Here is a 12,653-nt window from a genome sequence, read left to right as displayed (position 1 = left end):
TCTGGTAGAAGATCTAGGCCAGAGATCAGTCAAGGGGAATACTTTCCAGTTGGTTGTGTCAGACATCTCAGCAGCAGCCAGTTCAACTATAGCATCCTTTTGAACAACCAACAAAAATTAACTAGGGAAGTACTGTTCATGAGAGTTTTGACTTTTGAGGGTAGTTTCACAATGTGACACTGGGGATTTGTAGAGACTATATGGAGCTCCTTGAGGTTTGACCCTCTTTACGTTGTTGACTCCTGGAAACTGCCTGGACTAGTCCCTGCAGTTTTCTTGGCAAGATTTCAGAAGTGGTTTGCCATGGCCTTCTTCCTAGGGCTGAGAGGAGTAACTGGCCAAAAGGTCATCCAGCTGGTTTTGTGCCTAAGGCAGGACTAGAACTCACAGTCTCCTGGTTTCTAGCCTGATGCCTTAACCACTACAACAAACTGCTACCTATTAATACCAAACCTATTATAATAAATTAACTTACTAAGCCACTGTTTTCTGTCAATCCTCTAAAAATCTCAAAATTCAGATCAAGTGCATGTTTTGATGTTCATAGTAGCATAGATGAAGTATTTTAGAAGAGAACATCCCACATTAGAGGATTGCTACTGTCTGAAACAATTCTACAGTATTTAAGAAGGTCTCATGGAACTGGAGACTCATCAGTTAACAACCCTATTATTAATTGCAAGTTAATTAATTACAATTTCTAACACACAAGAGACAGATTACTTTTTCCCTCACTATTCTCTTGTATACCTTTATAGGCTCCTTTGAGAAAAGCTACAGAGTAAAAATAATGGCATTAATAAAATAAACCTAATGCTTTATAATAGCAGGCACTCAAATTAAGGCCCAAATAGGTTTATTCAGACGCAGTCAAGCCTTCAAATCACAGCGTCTCAAATTGCTTAGGACTTTAAAGGAAATCATCAGCACTTTAAACTGAATTTAGAAACAAAGTGGCAGCTACTACAGCTGATATGAAATAGTTGTTCATGCTTTGATCATTTGGTTGCCATAAGCATCCAGGCTGCTGAATTCTGCACCTGTTGAACATACCAGATTATCTTTAAAGACAGGCCCACATGGAGCACATGAGAAGCATAACAATCTAGTCTAGAAGCAAGCAAATATGTGTGAATGTCATTAACTATTTCCACTAGATGGGATCACAGCTGGTAAACTACACAAGCTCATAAAAAGCATGTCTAGCTACCTAAGGTATCTGTTACCTTCTCGTAACATTCCTGATTATTTTGGCTGCTCTTTTTTTTCTTAAAAAAAACCCTGCCTTATAGTCCTCTTATAAGAGGAAACAAAGCTAATACAGGTAGTCCCCAGTTTAAGAACAAGTTCTGTTCCCAAGGTCTGTCCTTAAGTCGAATTTGTATGTAAGCCAGAACAGTATTATTCTATAATACTGTATAAGTAGTACTGTGTAATGAACTCAAACCACTGTGTGTTTAACTCAAATCATTGTGTATTTAGTTCGAATTTTGCTACAGTAGGCTCCGTTCTTAATTATGGGTCGTCCTTAAACTAGGCATTCTTAACCCGAGGACTACCTGAACTTAAAAGCCCCACAACTAAGAGCACTTCCAAAGAGAAGCACCAATCAGAAAGCATTGTGCAGCTATTTCATCATTCTTTATCAGAAGTTTGAGATAAGAAAATATATGAAAAAAGCAGGACAGCAGAAAGATCCAGCCATCCCCTATGTCCCATAAATTAAGCTGGTTGATTTCACAATAAAAGCTTTACCTTAAATACCCCACCAGGGGAAGTCTCTTTCAAGTTGATCTTGATTCCTGATGACATAACATGCAAAATTGCTTTCACCTCCCAGCCTAGATTTTATCACCCACATGAAAAATACTAAGCTATTTACTCATTACAGAAACAAAGGGAACAGTGGAAGCATCAGTGAGAATTAAATATCCTCAGCAGCCAAGTAAACAAGATAAACTTAATTTATGTGGATTTTTTTTTAAACGAAGCATTAGTACTGCAGCAAATCTTTATGACCAGGCTCACACTTCCTCCTATGCCATGGGCTGTTTTAACAATGGTTGATTGAACAAGCCTGGATCCCAGACTGAGCTATAAACCTCAGTTTACACAGTGTTCATGGATCTCTCTAAGCCAAAACCAACTGAATTTAATATGGTGCCGGTAAGTATTAAATTAAAGGTATTTTAACGGCTTTGTGCTAAATAGTCCTTTTGAAGCACTATGAAATAGCAGTTGGCAAACACACCCTACAGTAATTCTGAAATCAGCAAAATATACTTTCTCAACCTTGGCAGCTTGAAGATGTGTGGCCTTCAACTGGGCAATTCTGGGAGTTGAAGTCCACACATCTTCAAGGTGCCAAAGTTGAGGAACACTGATTTAGAGGCTACCAATTCATAGGTCATCAGAGCCTGTTGATCGTGACGTCACCAAAACCAGGGTTGAATGACATCATAAGTAACTTGTATGGGTAGCCTCTTAATATCGCACTCCGGAACTAACCCTGCAGAGAAAAACCGTGTCAAAAAGTCACACACACACATCCCGAAGGCTCCCATGGTCACACCGCCCAGCTGGGCGTCTCTCATGCCGGGGGCGAGAGCTCCGCGTTAAGCGGAGACTTTTCCCGCCTTTAAGCCGCCGGGCTCCTAAGCGCACGCGAAGCCTCCGACGGACCACGGCTCGCTTCTCGAGGATGCTCCGTCCCTGCAGAAACGCAACTCCGCGACCGCCGCCGAGGAACGTCTCCGAAGCGGAGGCTGCAAGTCCAGAATCCCCCCCTTCTGACAAAATAAATAAATAAATGAAGTCTCACCCCAACAAAACTCCGCAGCTCCTCCTTTCGGCGCTCGCCACGGGCTGCCAATCATTATTGGAAGGAGGGGCCCGAAATAAGGTCACCTCCAGCGCAGCGGTGCAATCCGCGCGCTGCCCTCCTCGGCCGGCGGTCGGAGAGCCGCGCGGCTCCCCTTTCCTTCTTCCTTTCCCAGAACTCTGCGGAGAGGAGGAGAAAAAGGTTGCTCGCCAGCCGGGGCTGACCCAGGAGGAGGCAACGGGTCGGGCTAACAACGCCTCGCTGGGCGGGAGAAAGAAAAAACATCTGAGAACGTATATAGAGATGGTGTGGGAGGAAAGATTAAGGCTATTGCAAAGTTTTTTTTTCCCCCTCTGGGAGGAAGAATCAGCCTGAAGTCTTCCCCACCAATCGCCCCTCCCAAGGATGGGCAGACCTTTCTCCATTAAAAAAAAAAAATCCTTGGAGGGGGCAATATTGTTAGGTGGAGGACAAGTGGGACCATTTCTGTAAAAAATTAGAAGCAAATACTAATCTAGCTTTACACTTTATTGTTGAGCAAGTGAAATACAAAAGAGAAAAAGAAAGAAAAGAAGAAAATAAACTAAATACAGATTAAAAGTGAGAGCCAGTCTGGTGGTGTGGTTAAAGCCTCAGGCTAGAAACCGGGAGACTTCAGCCTTAGCCGTGAAGCCAGCTGGGTGACCTTGGGCCAGTCTCCCTCTCAGCGCTAGGAAGCAGGCAAGGGCAAACCTCTTTCCCAAAAATCTGCAGGGACTAGTCCAGGCACTCACCAGAAGTCAAAAGTGACTCAAAAGCGCACATACACACGAGATTAAAAGTGCTATGAAAAGATGTGGTAGTAACACATTCTCCCCTTCCCATCCCCAACTGCTGAGCTGTTTGGATATCTACACTGAACGCTAAAGATGGTTGCTGGTTTCTGTTTAAGTCCTATAAACCAGATTCCAAGTGTCTAAATTTGCCTTGCTGTGTAATGTGTTCTGTACAAGGCAGCCATTGCCGCTTGAATTTGGTTAAACTTCTAAGATGGATATATACTTTCAATGTTGCTGTTGCGGTGTATTCTTCAATGTTAGTCTCCCAATCTAATATTGTTGGCAAGGTTTCTCTTCTGCAAGGTTATGCCAGCCTTGTTCTTGCAACTGTCAACTGCTTGCTTCTGTGTATACAAGTGTGACAAATACTTTAAAGCTGGACTTCTTAGCCTACAACCCTGTACCAATTTATTTACGACTAAGCCTCACTGAACTGCAGTGGGAGATGTATGCAGTACATGGTGCAATACAGTACATGGTTAACACAACTACCAAGAATCTTGTGGCACACAAGACAATAGCTGATAAAGCTTTGGCTAAAATCAGTTTGTTCATATTTTATTAGATCCATAGTGCCTCCACAATGTATTCTAAATGAAGAGGTTGTTTGTTCACTCACAAATCACCCCAGGCATAATATGGTTTCTTTGGTTTTGGATTAGCATGAGCAAATACATTATAGTATGTGGGAAAGATTATAATGAATATATCTGGTGTATTCTTGCATTTTAAGTGCCCTCACTCATGGATTTTAGTAGGGGAAAAAACCCACCCAACCGCAATTGACAGCACAATCTAACACTATTAAGGTGTTGAACTAGGAAGACTCAGGTCAAGTCCCCTCCCAACCATGGAAGTTCACTAGGTAACTTTTAGTCTGGCAAGCTTTCAGCCCAACTTACCACATAGGGTTGTTTTGGGCAGAAAATGGAGCAGGGAGTATGATTAAAGTAGCTTTGAGCCCCTGAAGGAAAGGCAGGATAGAAATGTAATAAATAAAATAAGACGAGGCCCCACAGAATGCAGTGGGTTTTACTCTTAGAAGTGCTGGCAATGCAAGCTGTGCTCGACTCAACTCAGACACGCTTCTGAGTATATATGCTTAGAATTGCACAATTAAACATGTATATTAAATAAAATTTGAAATCTGTTCTTATCCTTTTCTAGGAGCAGTAAAAACAAGAGTGTATAAAGGTTCATTAATGAATTATATGATATAGCTATCATGGACAGCAATCCATTCCTCCAGATTGATGAACAGATCTGTAGCAGGCAGATATATGTAAAAAATTAAAAGAATGAGGTCAAGTAGTCATGAAATGCAAGAGGACCACAGTCATGACCGTTCTATTTTAAGCTGAAAGCTATAAGAGAACAGTGGATGATTTCTTAACAGCAACTAGTCTCCAATACCATGATTTTCCTTGCATTCCTACGCTGAAGCAATACCTGCAATGGAAGGAGAAATATCAGCTTCATGTGATGCCAATGTCACTATGATATAAAAGTTAAGGTATTGACTTAGGTCTTGAGAAAACTAGGTTCCAGTCTAATTTAGCTCTGGGAACCCACTGGGTATGTTTGAGCTAGCCAATCTCAGCTCAATCTACCCACAGAATTGTTGTGGGAATAAAATGAAGGAAGATTTCTATCTATGACAATTTAAGATCCTGGAAAAAAGATGGGATATAAAGATAACAAACAAATAAATGTCAGAGTCACTCAGTAAGAAAAACAGATTTCATGTCAACACCAGAATATTTTTCCATTTTGCACTGTTCACACTATCAGTTTACTTCACGGTGGTGGTGTTAATGTCACTGTATCCATAATTGCCTATGGGTATGATGGTATACATGGGAATATATACCCATTAATTTTGCTGTTAATGTTGTTATACTATATAGCATTATACATACTATTATGTTATTCATAATATAATGTATTAATGTTACTGTTACAGTTCTAGGGAAATGTTCTTTGTGGAAGCATAAAGATACATGCACTCAAAATATCACTCCCACTCCATGTTTTCCAGCAATACAAGGCTTTCTAAACATTATTCAGACAACAAAAGCCCAATTTAGCAATTATTTAACATTAAACAGTAATGCATTTGATAATAGAAGCAGCAAACAAAAAGATGACAGGGCTGTTCAACAACTAAGTAGTTGCCCGTTCCCACCTAAAAGAAAAACAAACATAAACGTTTTAACTTATACTATGAATATAAGTAGAAACATCCACACATTCCAGTAGTGAAAGACCAATAATCTGGATATTACAATAGAAAAAAATATCATACATCTTCATCAATTTGCAGGCTTCAGTACTAAGAGATACACAAAAGGACTCTTGTCTCATGCACTAGATTTCGTGTAGGAGATTATCCTTTTGGTATCCTAAAAAAAACCTGCTGGCTGCTGAAATATATGAAACACAAGAGACCCAGTTTGGAGTAGTGGTTAAGGTGTTGGGCTAGAAAGCAGGAGACTGTGAGTTCTAGTCCTGCCTTAGTCATGAAAGCCGGCTGGATGACTTTGCGCCAGCCACTCTCTTTAGGCCAACCCACTTCACAGGATGGTTGTTGTGTGGAAAATAGGAGGCAGCATAATGCCACCCTGAGTTGACCCAAATAAAGGCAGGATTAAAAATCTAATAATAAACAAACATTAGTTAGGGTTTTTGGACTTTGAAGAAGCAGGGCAAAAGAGTAACAATGCTTTTGAACTTTATTGTTTGGAGAAGAGTCCTGAGAATACCATGGACAGCCAAAAAGCCACAAAGAAGTGGATCCAAGGACAAATCAACCTAGAGTTCTCACTGAAGTACAAATGACCAAACTCAAATTATCCTACTTTGGACACATTATGTGAAGACCTAACTTTCTGGAAAAGTCTGTAATGCTTGGAGAGGTGGAAGAAAAGAGAAGACAACTAGCAGCAAGCTGGATGGACTCAATTACAGCAGTGATGGGTGCACTGATGGAAGAGCTGAAGGACTAGGTTGGGAACGGTTCCTTCTGGAGAAATCTATGTGGTCACTAAGAATCGACACCAACTTGATGGCACAAAATCAATCAGAATGTCCCTTTCATATATATGCCACAAGTGCCAAAAAGGACAAGAAGTTTAATATTTTACATAAGAATAGGGATTTGACGTTTCCATCTCAAGGACAAAAATCTCTTTGGTTGAGATACACACACTTAACCATTAGTTACAAATGGCTAAGCCCAATTTTCTGGGTTTGCCTAATATAGGGACATAGGTGTAAATCACACAGTGGTGTGATACATCTGGAATATTCTGATCAAGGTATTAACACCTGTGCATCCTATGTTAAAGTTAGGAGGGAGATGTAAAGGATCCCTTAAATAAACAACCCTATGCCCTGGCAATCCTGATTTTAATCAAAACAAGTTGTCCCATGGCTTTTCTAAGGAAGGTAGCTAAATGCACAGCCAGACAGTGTGTTGAAGTGTGCTATCCCCGCTGCTTGAGCCAGCAAAGAAGTACACCAGCATATAATGTTCTGCCCGATTGCAGAGCCCTATTCTGGCACTGTAGCAAGTAGCGACTGATGTTCTTTAATACTTTGTGGTAGGACAAGTTAAGGAAAACAATTAGCAGATTTCCCTGGCTTCATTTCTTTTTTCACCCAGGGTTGCCTGCCAGCAGGCAAATAACCATCCGTCACTATCCTTGGTGTGGAGCAGAGATGAGTGGGTGGGTGCTCGGAATGGTGTGTTTGGCCACCTGTCATATGACCTCTATCAGTCAGGCTATTTCTGGACACTGCTCTGACACTTGCACTCTTCCAAAGGAATGCTAAGCCCTTATCCCAAAATAGCCCACCTGACGGCTGTCAGGTACAGAGGAGGGACACAGGGTAAAACAGGAGTGATCAATAACAAGGAAGTTCCACTGTCAGCTAGTGCTGTGACAGAGTTGCTGTGCTGGCAGAAGCCTGTCCTCGTGGCCAGCAGCACACGGGAATAGACTATGGACAGCCTGTCTGGAGCAGGCAAAATGGGACACTCCTTCCCATAATAAGGACAATAAAAAGTACAGCCATGCAAGACCCCTTGCTGGCAGAAGCTACAGCACACGCTTGAAAAAACCCAGTTCTCTTTCCTGATTTAGAACCTGTTTTCTTTCTGTCCTGCTTTTTAAGCACAGGTCTGGTGCTTTTTCAAAAAAGCACTAAATCTTTTTTTCATATGTAGTGACAATGTTGTAAAGCCCAACCATATGGGACAATGATTCATTTCCAGAACAGAACACATTTTGAAAGTTGTAATCCCACTGCAACCTGAGAAGAGACTTACTAAATTTCACATAGCCCTTCAAAATACAGTGAATTAGCATTGTATAAGTTTAATGGCTGCAAGGATTTTATATGCCTTTTATTGGAAAAGATCTCAGATTTTCTCTTCAGAAGAATGTGGGAACGTGCCTCAATGTCTAGAATAACTTTATATTTAAAAGTAAATTTGATGAACAATTTAATTCTAATTGGAAACCATTCTTGGACTATAATCTTATACAGAAAGCATGCCACATCTAGAATTTGGGTTTTAGACTTTATATTTTAATTCTACGTACAATTTACCATTTTGATTTAATATACTGTTAACAGTCTTTCTTAAATGACATGAATGATGTTAACCAAACATTTTAGCTCAAATTCAACAGTATAAAATGGATATAAAATTTCTTACAATATCCTAAGCTTCCAATAATACTAGTTCTTTGTGATTTTAGTTGTTTATCTGCCCATATTTCATTATTTGTAGTTGATTCTTCTATCTGTATAATTTATTTCTTATATTCTTTCAAAAGTATAAAACAATAAAATGGGGGCGGGAACCCTAAGTGTGTATTTGGTTATTAAGGAGCCTGTATAATGCCTGACTAGCACTTTCTGACGCCCCTGGGGAAATTAGGTGTCTGGTGTCTCCTGGCCCAAGGCCAAATGACCATGCAGGGCAGACCACAGCAACTGGACAGAAGGGGGAGCGCCCACAGCAGTCTAGAGTGCCAATAGGAGCTGGACAGAGCGTCATGACACCATGTCAGCCACCACATTGTCAATGAAAGATGCTAGTTCACACCCATCCCAAATACTGTAACAGGAGAAAAGAGAAAGCCCTGGGACAGCCCTGGATCACTTTGATGAAGGCAACTGCATGAGGATATGATGTCACTAAAAAAAAATGGTTACTAGAGCATGTTTATGCACAACTCATAAGAACTCCAATCCCCCTATAATTCAAGCACACAGACATTCTTTTCTGTAAGTAGATATCTGGATAAGGAGTTGCAGAAGCAGCAGTTTTAGTCACAGTCCATTTCCTCTGTATGAAATTGATTATCTGCAATTTATATTTACATCTATTGATATCAGTAGCTGAAGCTTTCAACTACTGTTATCTTTCAGTTAGAAAAATGGCTCTCTGTTGGAGTTTAACAGCAGGGCAAACTGGCCACATAGCTGTAAATATTTTTTCAGTCCATTCTCATTGTAAGACTGAAATGGAGGAGAAGGAGGAGGAGGAGGAGGAGGAGGAGGAGGAGGAGGAGGAGGAGAGACAATAGCTTAATTCAGTCTGCCTGGACTCCTTAAAACATGACTTCTCCTAAAATTCTCCACTAGCATGGGAATTTCTATTAAATAGATTCTTTTCTTGAATTCAAGAAAGTTGAAGTTCAAGTAAGAACACTGTGCAGTTAATTATAAATCAATATTCTATAATTAACTTTGATTTTAATTTATCAGCAGGCTGGCTTACCTATAGTAGACCAGAAGATTCTGGTGGGCTGACACTGACTGAATATTCAGTGGCATAGGCACAGGACAGCAGATGGCAGACAGCTATAGACCACTCACCACCAGTGTTATCATAGATTTACATCCACACTATTTTTCCACCATTAACCTCAAAACCAGCAAATATATTATATTGGAGAAAGGACCACATTTGTCTAGGTACCAAAAATTGCCCAGTAAAAAAAGTCCCTCCCTACAGGATAACAGCAATTTTAAGGAAGAGGTGTAAAAGCTGCACACAAGAATAGAGCACATGTGCAAACTACTTCTGAGAAAGACCCATGCAGATCAATTTCCCTCCTGGCTTAACTTTCTATATATTTATCCAGGCAACAGAAAGTACATTTATTTAAAAAATTGACCAAGAAATGGTTTCCCTTCCCAACAGGAATCCTTCAAAAGCCATTGCCAGGCCTTAGCATCAGGGTGCTAGACGCTGAGTCCACACAGTAGATCACAAACGTCTACTTCTTTGGGAAGTGCCCATTGTCCTTAAACAGACCGAGTCATCCCGCGCATTAAGTCTTTGGACCCCCAAAGACCTTGATTTTCTTTCTCCGCATCGACTTAGGCATCACACCAGGAAGGGGGAAATTTAAAAGTATTCTTTCTTACTTTCAGTGCTATAGAACAAGAACTATTAAGACCTTGCATTTACTGTAGTGATAACTGTAGCACAGCCTAAACTTCCCATCAGATCCCGCCCCTAATACAGCCCCATATTTACTATACGAGGGAGGGACTTTTCCCTCCAGGCTACGCACCTGCAAGATGGTGGAAATCCTACTTCTAATACCAGGACTGGTTATTATATAGCATTTCCTCAAAGCATTGCTCCTTCGTGTCCCTCCCGCCCCAGACATACAGACGTGTCTCCTCCCACGCCCAGCGGGGCTTGTTTCCACGAAAACAGGCGCAGAGGAGTCGCATCTCTCGTTGTTTCTGACAGTATCAACTTCCAGATAACACCCCGTGCAAGGAATTCCCCCAGTCTGCGACCTCCAGCACATCTACCAAACTCTGCCCTCCTAAAATCTCAATTCCAACCCCAAACTCCTCTGTAGAAATAGCAGGAATCCTCCCGGGATGACTATGCCGGAGCCCTCCCTGCATTTCGGAGCTAGATCTACCAAGTTACTGCGATCCTAAAGTGGATCTTGGAAAATCTAAGTTCATTCTCGCGGCTTGTCCTAAGAAGAGCTGCCGATCAAATGCAAAAGGCATGTTTAGTTTAGTTTAATAATAGCAACATCCCCCACGCTTGGGGGGCGGAAAGGATCCAATAAGAATAATTTTTGAAAAATCTGAAGAGAAGAAACACTGATTGGCCTCTCAATTTCGCGTCCTCTTACCTCCGAGGCACAGGACGCCGCTGGCTTTCTAAGGGGCCAGTCTCAGCGTTACTGTTAGTTGTTTTCGCCTTCCAGCGACCCAAGAGCCCCGCAGACCTTTGCAGAAAAGAAGCTGTTCCCCGGCCGTTGCATCCCACCCTGGCATCCCATCTCTAGACTGACCTGCCGCCGCCGCGGAACGAGCGCGGGCTCCCTTCTCCATTAGCTCGGCGGCTGCAGAAGCGGCGACTCGTGCGTGGAGCTGCGCGACCGGCCGCGGCCGCTGCCTCACTCCATTGGAATGTCTGAGCTAACCCGGTTGCCGCGCTCAGAAGCCGAGCCGAGCTGCAGCCGCGCGCAGCCTTGGTGCAGCTTCGCCTTCGCTTCCGAGCCTTGCCAGCAGTTTTACACAAGGTGCCTTTTTTACACCCTGCTTTCTCTGCCGACTGAAAAAATGCAGGCTATCGCAGGGGAAACAATGGCTCGATTCAGGACTGGGTTGAAAAGTGGAGCACACACAAGCGCGGCACTATTGTGCGCCCCTGCCAACCGACGAGGAGAAGAAAGGCTGTTAACCAAAAGAACTCAGGGGGCTGAGCGGGTGGATATAGTCAAGTTTCCATCTGGTTCATGGAAAACTACGATTTGACTGAACTGAGCATCTTTGCATTTAAAAGACCGCCGCCCCCCCCCCCTCCCCGTTAAAGGAGGAGAGAGAGAGAGAGAGAAGGATCTTGTAAAGCGTTTTTGGAACTTGGATTTCAGAAATATTAAAGCTGGCTGCAGGCAAAAAAGCAATTTTATTCTGATAGAATATTTTACAGATAGAGACAAACACTGCAAATGTTTGTCCTCCTGGCTATGCATTAATATACCCTCCTAATTTCTTGGACAGTACATTTAATTTATGATACTCTCTTCCAATATCAAGAAAACATGGGGAGGGGATCTGAATTTGTAAAGTTCTATTTCATTGTTAAATACATACAGTACTTCTATATATGATTAACACAAGCAGATAGGCTACAAATCAATGAGATATGAGTACCTTTAGAAATAAATTGTAAATTGAAAAAATAATGAGCAGGATCCGACCTTCTACAGTGAGGCACTTTCAAATATTAGAGATTTAAAAAAGAATGTAAACCGACACTCAACTCTCCCACCCACCTGAATCCATTTCAGTAGGAGCGACTAGCTGGCAAGATATTTAAGTAGGTCTAGCCTGAAGCAAGTTGTTCATACACAGAGTTATTAAAATATTATAATGCCCCTTCCTGGTTATTTTCATTACTGAATTAGTGCTCTTACATAATCTGACTTGATGTTAACTTAATGTTTTACTGCACAACCCTACACATTCTTGAAGTCGATTTGGTGTGTTATGTGCAAAGGATTGTAGCCTGTATTTCTAATATCCTTTGATTGGCTCATAATTTTCACTTCCTAAAACTTTGCATACCACTATGCTATTTCTAGTGGGCTGCTGCTTTTCATTTCTGCACAAGGATCAGCTTGGCAGCTGTCACCAATGGGATAGCCAAGATGCTTGACAGAAAGTTTGCTCGACTCCTTTAAGCTCTGTAGCAACATCCATGTTGGATCTAACAATATCAAACACCTAGTGACTTTGCTAATTTCATATTGTGTTTTGGCATTCTTTAACAGCAGCTTCTAATTACTCCTCTGTAATTAGGTTGGCATCTTGTGCAGCATTAGAGAATTCTGTGAAGAACAATCTACTTCATCTCATGAAATGTAAATTGGGAAAACTTGCTGTATGGTGAAGGTTTCTTGTAACAGTCTTTCTCAACCTCAGCAACTCTAAGGTGTGTGGACTTCAACTTCCAG

The 12,653-nt window shown here is 41.6% G+C and overlaps 1 protein-coding gene across 3 annotated transcripts in view; it reads right to left on the bottom strand.

The window, feature by feature from the left end:
- The window catches only part of PLCE1 (phospholipase C epsilon 1), a 153,321-nt gene extending 142,190 nt beyond the window's left edge, over positions 1-11,131 (bottom strand). For all 3 annotated transcript variants that reach the window (XM_088128955.1, XM_088128956.1, XM_088128957.1), the window contains exon 1: positions 10,986-11,131. The gene's annotated coding sequence lies outside the window, so the exon portion shown is untranslated. The remainder of the gene's footprint in view (positions 1-10,985) is intronic.
- Positions 11,132-12,653: the final 1,522 nt, after the last annotated feature.

Source organism: Python bivittatus, unplaced genomic scaffold (assembly GCF_059951505.1).
Source record: "Python bivittatus isolate LINGU-HERP-01145 unplaced genomic scaffold, Pbiv_v1 ctg000780_np1212, whole genome shotgun sequence".
Classification (NCBI taxonomy): Eukaryota; Metazoa; Chordata; class Lepidosauria; order Squamata; family Pythonidae; genus Python; species Python bivittatus.
Note: the sequence above shows the minus strand (reverse complement) of the source record. Positions and strands in the feature narration are given on the sequence as shown.